Here is a 13,286-nt window from a genome sequence, read left to right as displayed (position 1 = left end):
TCTGGCTTTTAAAAACATGAAATTGACACAGTAGCACAGTACTGTACACATTACAATTCATCCATTGTATTGCAAACGAAGAAACAATCCATGAAATTCAAACAAAACATCCGCGATAAGCGCGTGTGCCTGGGGCGATTGGCCGCAATTCATGCTGGGTGGGGAACAGCAGAGAACTCAAAATCAGCGCCGTGATTTGTTCGGCTAACGGCCGCTCCATCAGTATGAAAGGGCTTTGTACCGGTATAGCTCTGCGGATTGAGTGAATGGCTATTGTAGATGTTAGGGGTGGGGATATTGGGGGTAATTATAGAAACAATTAGAGAGGGTGTTATAAGGAATGGTTTTGGGTGCACTTGCACAGCCCGGTATTATAATGGGATATATCAAAGCGGAAGCTCAGTTATGAACGGTGAAAAGCAAATGATCAGACATTCATCGTATAGCACAAGGTCAGCTAGAGAGACTTAGATCCTTGCCTGGCAGGTGAGCTATAGGTCATTAAAGAGCATTGCAGGTCCGTCTGACAGTGCTGGGGATACATATGTTTTGTTTTCTCTTTATATGTAGTTTCAATCAAATGTCAAATGAATCCAGAGGGAGTTACAAGGCCATAGCGGTTACTGGAGGAATTTCATAATGTTTTATTTTCCCAGTTTATGAAGCTTTAGATGATTTAAAGCAGGGGTGGCCAACTCCAGTCCTCAAGGGTCACCAACAGGTCAGGTTTTACAGACATCCCTGCTTCAGCACAGGTGGCTCAATCAGTGACTCAGTCAAACAGCCACTGATTGAGCCACCTGTTGACTCGGGGACTGATTGAGCCACCTGGTGCTGAAGCTGTGACTGAGACACCTGAGCTGAAGCAGGGCTATCCTTAAAACCTGACCTGGTGGCCCCTTGAGGACTGGAGTTGGCCAACCCCAGATTTAAAGAATGTAACCATATTCTGTATGGCTTTGTACTGCATCGTGTGTGCTTCCCAGATATAAAAAGTAGCTTTAACGCACTGGGGGGTGTAATTAGCTGTAGATTGAAGACACAGTCGGCACTAATGGTATTCAGTTTATAATATAAAGACATTGCTGAGGGTGCAGAGACTTGTAAGTGACAGCTGGAACAATGTCGTTAGCCACGGTGTTTAGGGGATACACCTGATGGCGAAGGGAGGTCGTTCAAGGTCAGAGCTGCGTTTTCTCTCACTCAAAGTGGAAATGATTGCAGTTCAATGGGGCCCATTTCAATGAAAGTCAATTGGACCATGTACCACCAAAGGGACTCCAGTACCGTAGTATACTGCGACCCATATACATTGGCTTAACATGGCAGCATTAGAGAAAAGCACATGGGAATCTCGCAGAGACCAGCATGTGATGAGCGTAATAATGATATTATCATGTAGAGAAAGCGCAGTTTTCCCTATTTACTTCTGTCCTCATTTTCCCTTTACTCATTAATGTGAGTGGGCAGACTTTCTGGCATGATGTTCATTGGCCAGGGAACAATAGAGTTTAACCTCCAGCAAGGTCACATACCTGTATTTTGTGTCCCCCGGTGCAATTAGGTCAGTGTCGCATTGGCAGAGCTTTCCCTGAGCAGAATGAACCCTGTGTAGGACCTAGAAGTTCCGAGAGAGGCGAAGACTCTTCCCTTTGTGAATTTGCTTCTGGTCTTTGATGTAATGAGCAGTGCATCAATTGTATCTAGTGACTGCCTGGTCACATGATCTTCCCCACAAAACGTTGCATCTTTGGTCCTCTTCTGCGGCACTGACAGCCATTTAGTGAACCCCCTATTCGCTGATCGATCACAGGAGAACGGATCGATCGTCAACTTAGCTAATTACTTATCATTGTGTGGATTGGATTGAAACGCATATTAAAAGGCCCAAAAATGTAAAATTATGTTAAAAAAAACCTGTAGCTTGGACTGCTGCTTTAAGGACATTTTTGGAGCTAATTTGACTCATAGAGGCGTTTTTATCTTGCTGCTCTTAACCTCAGGGTATCAAGGCAGTTTGCTCTGAATGTATTCTGTTGTACGTGTGCCATTTCAGAAGCAAGGTGTTACATGCCAGACATACTGTGTAATAGGGAATTGTATCAAATCGTGCATCTCTGTGCATCAATTCCCCCCTTCTCTTAACGGCACAAACATCGGGCAGGTCTAAAATGGCATAAACCTCCCCGATTAACGATCTGCTTGATTTGAGGCAAACAGAAAAAGCAAACTGCCCTAGGCATGGAGACACTGACCCCACTGAGTTTTAACCACTGTTTTTAAAGGGAAGCAAGTCCCAAGATACATTTGAATGATCGGTGAAAAAAATAAAGATGGCCTTAAAACCTCATTGAGATAGGATGGATTGGACCAGTAGGTTTGTACTTTGGGATATAATATATACAGATCTCCTGTACCTGTCCTCCTAACCTTGTAGTGAACGCATTGCTATATCTTTGAACAGCCCAGTGTTTATTCAGAATGATTATTCTCCGGAGCAGGCTGCATGTCTGCTCTTGCTACTAACCATCCTTTGAGGTCTGATTGATGGGCTTCATATTGCAGCAAGTAATACTGTGATAATGTGTGTCTCATGGAGCATTGAGGTTGCCTCTATATATCAGCTTGAAGGGACACAGTGTAGCAGCCTGTTTATAGGAAACAAGATGAAGGACCAGCATGCGAATGCATTTCGGAGGGGCTTGGGAGGTGAAAAGGATGGAGATCTCTTATTCTGCCACGGATATGCAGCGCGATCGTGGAATAGTTATATGGAGAGGGTGTTACATGGCTGACTGCTTTTTTTCACTAGCCTTTGAAGTGGGTGAACCCAGTTTGAATCCCAGCGTTGGCTCTCTTTGTGACTTCGTGCAAGTCACTTTATCTCCCCGTGTCTCAGGCGTTAAAATTAGATTGTAAGCTCATTGTACCTACAAAATTGTATGTACGGCACTTTTCAAGGGGGGGAAAAAACATATTATGTAACTGAAGAACTGTGAAGCAACAACCGAATTGTGAATGTAAAGTAGGTTTTAAAAATTCCGGAAGATGAAAATATTTTTGGTGCGGACTTTAAAATAAATCCTACATCCATCCCCCCCTCCCCCCACCCCCCACCCCCCTCCCCAGCAGAAAGGCAGTGAGGCTCTTCTCATGGTGTAAGTGATCCGCATGGGACATTACAGGACTTGATACTGGGGACACTCCTTTAAAGCAGTGATACAAGGGGACCATTTTTTGTGTGCTATTTAAATTGATTTTGAAATAGGATTGAAGCAGGGGGTCTTCGGAGCTGAACCCCATTCGTTTCAGCTCCGGGGCTCTCCTGCTTCCCAAAATACTTACCTCCGTAGGGGTTCTAGTAGCAGCCCCAGCTGGGCTACCTGGGGTTCTCCTAATGGCGGCGTTCAAAGCTCCCACGTCCTTCAATAGGAAGCTATGATGTCATCCTCTGCGGCTTACTATTGTCCCACGTGACCAGGGCCCTTAAGCAGCGCCGAGATACCGGCACCCCATATAGATGTGCATATTTCGGGAAGCAGGAGGTGCCCACAGCTGAAATGAATGGGTTTCAGCTCTGGAGACCCCCGGCTTCAATCCTGGATTGCAGCTTTAACTACTAAACCTGCTGCAGGGTCTAAGCAAGAAGGGCGCTACTCTTGCCCGCTCCCCAGTGCTGGAGAGGAGATCAACTTCATGCCAATGAATAAGACTTAGAGCATATGGAACAGGGAGCCACACAGAGCCTCCCCTTTCTGGAAGGGCCTGGGTGGACACGCTCCACTCTAACTCTGTTTCCATGGGGAGCTGACCCTATTAGCCGGTCAGCATCCAGCGTTGAGCTTGTCACTGCAAGGTGGGGTCTGCTCTCTCCTGTAAGTGGGTAATTAGCCTGCCCGCTGCTCTCTGGCCAGATTATTAGCCTTAATGTTCCATCATTAATGCGGTCAGCGTTTTAGCTTTGTATTACCCTCGGGGAATAAAACGTGGAGCATTGAACATAGAGCCCTCCACTATTTTAGTCTTAGAGATCCACGTATAACAGGCTGTCAGCGAGGATGTGTTAAATCTGGTTTGATTAGTACATTTAGGGCTATGTCTAATAAACGGCACTAAGCATAGCACTCATTGTCCCGCCTGCCCCCCTTCTATTCGTCATTCATGTCTTGTCACCTCTCGCCATGTTTCGGGGTCTCCGGCACATCACATGTGGTCGGCCTAGCCGTGTTTCCTTGCCATCGGCGCCTGTGTTCCCGTGATGTGTGCGTGTCCCCCCCCCCCCCCCCTGTGACATCTCCCTATCGTCCTGCACGCACCCCTCCTCGCCGCGGATAGCTCCGGCGACACCACAGGCCAGAAAACCCGCCGCTCGCTCCTGTCCATGAATACTTGATGCTCTTCAAATTTAACGGCACCCCCGGGGTCAACTTCAATTTTTTAATTATGCATGGCGTAATGAGAAAACAAATGCGTCCAGAAATGGAAATGTATTTATTCATCTTTTGCAGTTGAGTGTGTTCCATCTGCCGCCTGCCAGCTGAACTCTCTCTCACTGGCGCTTTTAACCTCGCCGCTGCCAGAGGTGCACACAACGTATCGTATCAAGCAATGCAGGACAGCCACCTATGGCAGTGAAGGTGTTAACTCTTCTCTAATATAGGGCCATATTTACTTAGCGGTGCTTTTCCATAAAACACCTCCCAGCACGGCTTAGGACATATGTGGCCCGTTAAAGTGGATGTGTTGGAAGTTGCCTTCTGGTATCGGAGAGGTGTCTGGTGCAGTAACCCCGTTTAGTAAATATGGTCCGTTCACTTAAAGGGGACCATACAGTGTGCGCCAGCATGGAAGCCTTCTCATGGAAAAGCACGCCGTAGGAAATGTGGTCTCTAATAATACAATAAGGCACCAGGGCTGCTTTCGCATGGCAACAGAGAAGAGAATTATAGATATGGGGTGCTCAATTCTTCATGCCCCCCCCCCCCCCAACAGGTAAGATTTACAGAATATCCCTGCTTCAGCACAGGTGGCTCAGACTGAGCCTCTGATTGAGCCACCTGTGCTGAAGCAGGGACTGATCGAGTCACCTGTGCTGAAGCAGGGACTGAGTCATCTGTGTTGAAGCAGGGATATCCTGAAAACCTGACTTGTTAGGGGGGCTCCACTCCTGACCTCAAGCCCCCCTCCCCCCCCCCCATTATATTTCCCCAACTGGTGTGTTATACAGGGCATTAGTGCTAAAATGTAACTGTTTATGTTATGCTGCAGTCTAGGCTTCAATCCCTTTGCAAAATGTTAGAGAACCAACCGTCTCCAAAATCCATCTTTGAAGAATAGGTCCTATTTATGATGCAGCCTTGTTTCCCAAGCATAGCCCTTTTATTAAAAAAAAAATAAAAAAATTAAAAATCCTAAAGAGAAAGAAATTGTTACTATTACTGGGGGTTCAACCCCTAACTGACCTTCAGGTCGGTTCCTGAGACCTTGTTTTCTGGAGCTTGGTATCACAGGAATGGGAAATCGGGCGGAAAACCTGATCCAAGGAATGGACGCCGTTTCAAAAAGATACCTCTTGTCCATACTAAATATGCTGTAAAGCTGGGGTGGGTAATTTCCGTCCTCAAGGGCCACCAACAGGTCAGGTTTTCAGGAGATCCCTGCTTCAGCACAGGACTGACTGAGCCACTGATTAAGCCACCTGTGCTGAAGCAGGGATATCCTGAAAACTTGACCTGTCGGTGGCCCTTGAACACTGGAGTTGGGCCACCCCTGCTGCAAAGCCATCTTTTTCAGGAACATTTAACATTCCTTGCAGCGGGGGCTGCAATCTCCCTGAGCAAGGGGAAGACGGTTCTCAGCATATAGAAACGGTGCCTTTGAATCAAGCGACCCTTTAAGAGGATGCAGCCTCGGTCCTGGAAGCTGATTTTCCTGGCACAAGGGCATCACTCACAGCGTGGCCGTGGGAGCCTGACAGCCACACACCGCACCATTACACCGCTTTCCCATCTCGCTGCCAACGCCTGACTTCCGCGGTGATCTTCCTTTAGTAATGAGCCCGTCTGTACCAGAGGGAATATGCTGTTGCATTGCAAGCAGGGATACCGTCTCTCTCCCCGGGCACAGCTGGTGTGAAGGGGTTTGGGGACAGAGAGAGCGAGCCTGCATCTCGCATCCGCTCCCTGCTTCGCACGCCGAGAAGAGAGAGGGTCACAGCTACCTGTATTAGGGGAAATGCATTGGAGCGGTTATTTGTCTGCCGCTGATGGTATTTGCACTGGAGACGCAGGGCTGGAATTTTCGATTGCACCCCTTTATCTTTCCCAAGGAGAGGGCACAGCAACAGCTCAAAAACCTGAAACATTAAAAGAGATTTTCCAGAAAGTCTTATTAAAAAAAAAACAAGTTCAAAATGACGAAGTTTAGCAAAGTACCCGACTTGCACCCTCTCTATCCACCTTTAAGACCCACTTGCTTAAAGAAGCATATGAATAGCACTGTGGCTAATACTGTACACATGTAATGCACTTTCCCCCACCCCCTGGGAGATGTGGGGCTACAGTGTGTGTGGTGCGGTGTGATACCTGTGGCTCAGAGGAAACCTGAGCCTCCGCTGGTCGGAACCTGGTGCTCGGTAGCGCCTCCACCTGTACGGGATTCTACTGTGTGGAATTACTCCGTTACAGGACAATAAAGAATACACACTTGGAAAGCATAACAGTCACTATATGTCATATGTCACTAATAAAGTACAACTACCCTCCAGGCCTCGCACGGCCGTACCTCCCAAAGTTCCTAGGGGCCCTTGGGCATCCAACCAACCCAGTGACCACAAGGTCAATACCCCAACACAATGTATGGTACAGCGGCGCCCAGTTAGGTGTAAGAGCGAGTTGGTGCAGTTCGTTGTCCACACCCGGGCGCGCTGATGCTGTATTGCGAATGATGGGATCCACGGATCCGGTGCCGTAACCCGCGATGCCTCCGCCTCTACATTGGGTGGGTCCCGCGTGGATGGCACCACCTTTAGGAGTCTCTTTGGTAGCAGGTGTCAGGTCCCAGACCACCTGTGAACAGGATACCGCCGTGTCCTGTCTGTGTCCCTCACTTTCAATGCTACAGGGGTAGTGTCCCTATCTATGGGCCTGTCCCTGCAACCACAAGCTGAGAGGAGTCGGGTCCTAGCTGGGGCCAAATGGGGGTTTTCTGGCCTAGTGCAGGAGCCACAGACCCCTGCACACACTACCTACCCCTTCCTTGTCCCAGCTCTGACTGCCTAGTGTGTCACAGTGCGCAAAATGTAACTAATTCCTGCAGGGGGACTACTACAGCCCTATTGGCTGGTTCGCGCCATGTGAGCTGCAACCCCAATGGCTGCTGGGGTTTGTAGTTCCTGTTGGAACCTTTCAGGCTAATGGCTGCCACTCCAGGGGACCGGCTGCGCATGCGCGAAGTGTCCCTCGCACTGGCGCCAACCCCAACATGGCCACCTGACTGAGGGATCCTCTGCTCATGCGCGACTGCACTGCGCATGCGCGAGAATTAACAACATGGTGGCGCCCTGCTATGGGAGCCGCCGGCGACTCGGTCGCCCTACCTGTACTCCCAGCTGTACTCCCGACACTGTCGGGACCTGCCTCCACTACATAGCGCACCCTGCCTGCAGGTAAGGAGCTACTGGGTGGTCCAAGGGGGACCGGGCTACACACGATACATAAAGCTTGGCCCCCTGCAGACGCACTTACCAGAACGCCCTCCTACTGTCTCTGTACGTTCTTCCTACCTACCAATTAGATTGTAAGCTCTTCGGAGCAGTGACTCCTCTTCCGAAATGTTACATTTATGTCTGAAGCACTTCTTCCCATGATCTGTTATTTGTATTATTTGTTATTTATATGATTGTCACGTGTATTACTGCTGTGAAGCGCTATGTACATGAATGGCGCTATATAAATAAAGACATACAGTACATACAAAGTGCATTGAAGTGCAAAATCCCTTAATGTTCCCTGCGAAGTGGCAATGAGTGGCAGGCCTCTGTGTTGGTTCTGGAAAATGTGGGTTTATTGCATGTTGTAATAACGTTTAATGAACCAACAGGAGTTTTTTTTTTTAGAGATGTACATGTTTTGTGACCTCACAGGTCTCGGTCAGCACGTGCGAGGCTAAATAGGAGATATAGAGCCTTCTTCATCCGCCAAAGGGGCCATTCCAGCCGATTTCGGTCAATAGCCCCCATTGACGGAAGACGAGTAAGCCCCTTGTTTTGTGCTGAACATTACAGATGTGATTGGCTCTCATGCTGGTTTGTTACCTTATCATAGTACAATGAAAGGGAAATTAAAGAGAGGAGTAATCCTGCGTCACAGATATAGGGATACCGTGATAAAGCAGATGAGGAGGTGCTGGCTACAATGGAACCAAACCAGAGGTGATGCAACGTCTGCGTTTACAACCGGCCTAATAAATGTGCCGATTGGGTTAGACACACGGTCCTCAGCTGCAGCCGGTGTCTCCGTCAGTTAGCGAGGGTTGGTTTCCGTCTGCGCCGGAGGTAGGTTCATACAAAAGTAATGATTTCCTTCCTAAAACACAACAGAGTTCTGTTTCCGCTGTGTGTCACCGTCTTGGAGAGGGCACGCCGAGAAGCTTTAGAAGGCGAGGTGACAATGAATTAGTAATGGTGAGCGGAGAAGGGATCCAAGCTGTTTGATGGAACATTAAGGGAAAGAGCTCAGAAAGGTCCCCAAACCTGGAACCAGCTGTCACTCAGCATCGGCAAACGGCGGCAGAAAACTCCTCCAGGACTCCGGCGGTATCCGATGCTTTATTTATTACAAACTCCTCCGAATGAGAATGAGAGAAGAGAGAGAATACAATCTCACAGCCAAGCCGGGAGTGCTGCGCCACAGCCTGAGGTCACCTGCCCGCGACATGGCAGCACATAGAATATATATATATAAATAATATCACTTGTGAGCACATTCACGCGTCTTAGGCTGCGGCCCCGCTAGCGCTGAGCAGGCGGTGCTTGGCGAGGTGACTTGCATATATATATATATATATATGCAAGTCCCCGCTCACACGATGCGCACTCGCGTGTATGCGCGTACACACACGCGATGCACTTAGGTAAATAAAAAATGTATACTTTCCCGCTTGCTCAATATTCGGCAATAATAGGTGCAGAGGCCAGCACTTTCGGGTGATGTCACCTGCGTAAGGTGACAGGGAGGTGACACTCTTGAACCAGGATGCCCAAATGTGGTGGCATTGTGCTTAAAGTGTTGCTTGTGAGCTCCCAAGCGTGTGTGCCCAATTACAGCCGCAGCCATCGCAATCAAACTATGTAATCTTGGCCCAGCTTTACTAAACAGTGCCAAGTATTAGCGTACAGGTGTTAGCAGCTTATGGTCAATCTTGACCTTTATGTAATGGATCGTCAGTAATAATAATCAATGATACTTTCTTTCCCCTACAATGTTTGGAGAGTATCTTGCAGAGCAGAGCATCAGAAATGTTCTCTGCGGATTCCACCCCAAGGGTGGCTGCACACATTCTTTTGAGATACGAGCATCAAGCTCTCTTTAAAGTAATGCAATGAATATATATATATATACTTGATAGAATTGTTAATGTACAGTAATCTCTTTATCCTGATGGTGCTGAGGTTTGTACAGGCTGTCTGGCACAGAAGGGATTGTGATGTGCTATGCAGAGCGACACCTTGTCCCTTTAAATGAAGCTGGATGTCCAGGGGGAGATGTTGGAGGCTGGGAAGATTGAAGGGGAAGGTGACAGCGCGTGAGGATGCATAGTGATAATAAATACACAATGCATAGTGTATCCAGGACTAAATCCTTCCTGCATTCACTAATCAGCAAATATTCTGCTACTGAGAGCCTACAATGTGCCAGAGATACAGGGCAATACAGTCACTGACCCAAAGTCAGGCTGGGTTATCTCACCCTACTGAAGGTTATTAATGCATGGGTTGCATCTAGCCTCCTGGAAGGCAGCTCACAAGGTGTGTTAGCTCTGTTACTCAGAGAGATCTCATACATGGGTTATACGGACCCCCGCAGAGTTAATACGCCCGGGCTGCCTTCCGTTTTCATGCCGTGATTCCACGTGGCAGCATTGCGGTCGTGCGTGGACGTGGCGCCGGGAACAGTAAGTCTTGCTACATCTGTATGGTATGTAATACTCAGTATAGACCCAAACACACTTGTATACCCAGAGTGTGTGTGTGTATGTGTTATTCAGTTATCCTATACACAGCATACTGTACATACACGTTAATTACTAAACGTGTACATGGCACAGTCACGTTGCCAGCTCAGTCTAGAAGCAGCACACACGTGTCAGCTCTTACTGAGCATGCACACATACATGTTACCCCCTATGCCTACACACGTACACATATAATCAGCTCTGTTTATACATGTCACGCATGCACACAAACACATTACCAGCTCTTCCTATACATGAACAACGATCCGTTACCAGCTCTGTCTATATACAGTAGGCACACATAACCAGCTCTGTCTATATACAGTAGGCACACATAACCAGCTCTGTCTATATACAGTAGGCACACATAACCAGCTCTGCCTACAGTATATACAGTAGGCACACATACCCATCTCTGCCTATATACAGTAGGCACACAACCATCTCTGCCTATATAAAGTAGGCACACATAACCAGCTCTGCCTATATACAGTAGGCACACATCACCAGCTCTGCCTATATACAGTTGGCACACATACCCAGCGGTGGCTATACATTCTCAGCCTCCCAGACCAGCATGTAATAACCTGCAAGCCCTCTCTGGGTTAACTGACCTTTCCTGCACTCAGAGTCTCAGCTGGGCAGTAATCATTGGCCTTGAACTAGAGTGCAGGGGAGATGTAAGTGCAAGAAGTGAACATCGGAGGGGCAGGAGCATGTCCCCATAAAGGATAAATGAAGGTCAGCTGCCAGACACAGCATCCTCTGCCTCTGCTGTGAGATAGACTATTTGTCCTTCAAACCAGTAGCAGCAGCGAACGCTCTCAGAGTAAAGTTCTCCTGTCATCGCTTTCCCTTCCCCGTCTCCCCAGACTTCTTATTAATCTCTGCAGCATTTCTGTTATTATTAGATCAGATGTGCAGATTTCGCTGTTTTGCAATAGGCGAAATAACAGAAATGGTGACTCTGGCCGCCTTTATCTTGGGGAAGCCTGCAACTCTGCCTCTCTGTCGGCATGACCTAGTACAGCGATGCTCAACTCAAGCCCCCCCCCCCCCCACCCCCCACAACAGGTCAGGTTTTCAGGATATCCCAGCTTCAGCACAGGTGGCTCAATCTAATTGAGCCACCTGTGCTGAAGCAGGGACTGATTGAGCCACCTGTGCTGAAGCAGGGACTGGTTGAGCCACCTGTGCTAAAGCAGGGATATCCTGTAAACTTGACCTGTTGGAAGAGGGGGCCTGGAATTGAGCACCCCTGACCTAGTAGAATCAGAAGCTGTCATGGGAGGCAAGGGGTCTGGCGGAAAGATAAACAAAACCAAAGGACAGATAGTGGCAGAAATAAACAGTGACAGACACAAGGTCGCTGGGGAACCCGGGCTGTTAGGCTATAAAAACAAATGAGAAGCATTGCATTAAAGCATGTCCACCCCGAGCGCATTAGCTATCAATGCCAGAGCAGAGTAAAAGTATCAGCATTTCAGGGCCACTGCGCTTCCATCAGGTCCTGACGCTTAAGGGACTCTTGTGACAATTGTTCAACACCATTGGTTGCATTTCCATTGATATAGTGAAGAGCTGAGCACACAAAGTACATTCTGAGAGCAGCAGTGATGGTTATAAAGCTTCCTATTGAGAGGCATAGGGAATGTCCTTAAGGCATCTGCACCTCCAACATTTTCCTATGCAAGCTATTTACATGCACATTATATCCGTGTTAAATTAAGTACGTAATTTCCCTCCTGTGCGCTGCAGGCTAAAGGAGCTGAGTTCCTAGCATTGAGTATCTTAAGCACAACACAAGCGAAGCAATGCATTGCAAGCCCCTCTGGCAACGAAGAGTTAATGGTTAGCATCGGGTCACTCAGCAATTCGTTCTGTGCTCTCCTCCATTGATGCATGGTGCCAATGGAATAGCCACTGTCAGCGAGCAAGGTGGAACAGTCCTCAAAGGGGTACCTTAAACATTCCTGCACTGCTTCCATTTCTACTCTGCTCGTAGAGGAGCAATACAGGCAGAGCGAGCCTCTAAGCAGGGGAGCTTGTAACCTAATGTGTTACTGTCCCAGGCACCAAGTCACATTGCCATCCAAAGCTTGGCACTGCTTTCCCGTACAGCGGCTGAGGCCTTCACCACACGGCTGCTGCTCCTCACTTCAGCCCAATGCATCGTCGTGAGCGCTTAGAGTTATCAGGGTTTAGCGCGGGGGCTTACCTGGGCTCCCACTGAATTTCACCACAAGCGCCATCAGAGGAGACATTTACTTTTTTAGCCATTGCAATGTTTTTTGGTGCCACTTTTTTTTATATATATATATATGTTTTTCAATGAAATGATATAAAAGTTATAAAAGCATGTTACGTTGTAATGCAATATGTGGCATATAAAATAATATCTTCTGACAGAACGCCCGATAGTGTTTCGGGAGAGGAAGGCTGGCGTTCTGTCAGAAGGCAATTTTGAAAGGGTTCTATATTTACTGTCTGTAAAAATGCATATGTGCTGCGTACAGTGCGTGCTAGTGTCATTGTACCGGCCTAGTGTAATTGTACCGCACACTATAGTGTAATTGTACCGCGCGCTATAGTGTAATTGTACTGCGCGCTATAGTGTAATTGTACCGCGCGCTATAGTGTAATTGTACCGCGCGCTATAGTGTAATTGTACCGCGCGCTATAGTGTCATTGTACCGGCCTAGTGTAATTGTACCGCACACTATAGTGTAATTGTACCGCGCGCTATAGTGTAATTGTACTGCGCGCTATAGTGTAATTGTACCGCGCGCTATAGTGTAATTGTACCGCGCGCTAGTGTCATTGTACCGCGCTAGTGTCATTGTACCGGCGCTATAGTGTCATTGTACCGCGCGCTATAGTGTCATTGTACCGCGCGCTATAGTGTAATTGTACCGCGCGCTAGTGTCATTGTACCGCGCGCTAGTGTCATTGTACCGGCGCTATAGTGTCATTGTACCGCGCGCTATAGTGTCATTGTACCGCGCGCTATAGTGTAATTGTACCGCACGCTATAGTGTAATTGTACCGCGCGC

This window comes from Ascaphus truei, chromosome 7 (genome assembly GCF_040206685.1).
Source record: "Ascaphus truei isolate aAscTru1 chromosome 7, aAscTru1.hap1, whole genome shotgun sequence".
In the NCBI taxonomy this organism is placed as follows: Eukaryota; Metazoa; Chordata; class Amphibia; order Anura; family Ascaphidae; genus Ascaphus; species Ascaphus truei.
The sequence above is the reverse complement of the archived record's forward strand: the minus strand, read 5'-3'. Positions refer to the sequence as shown.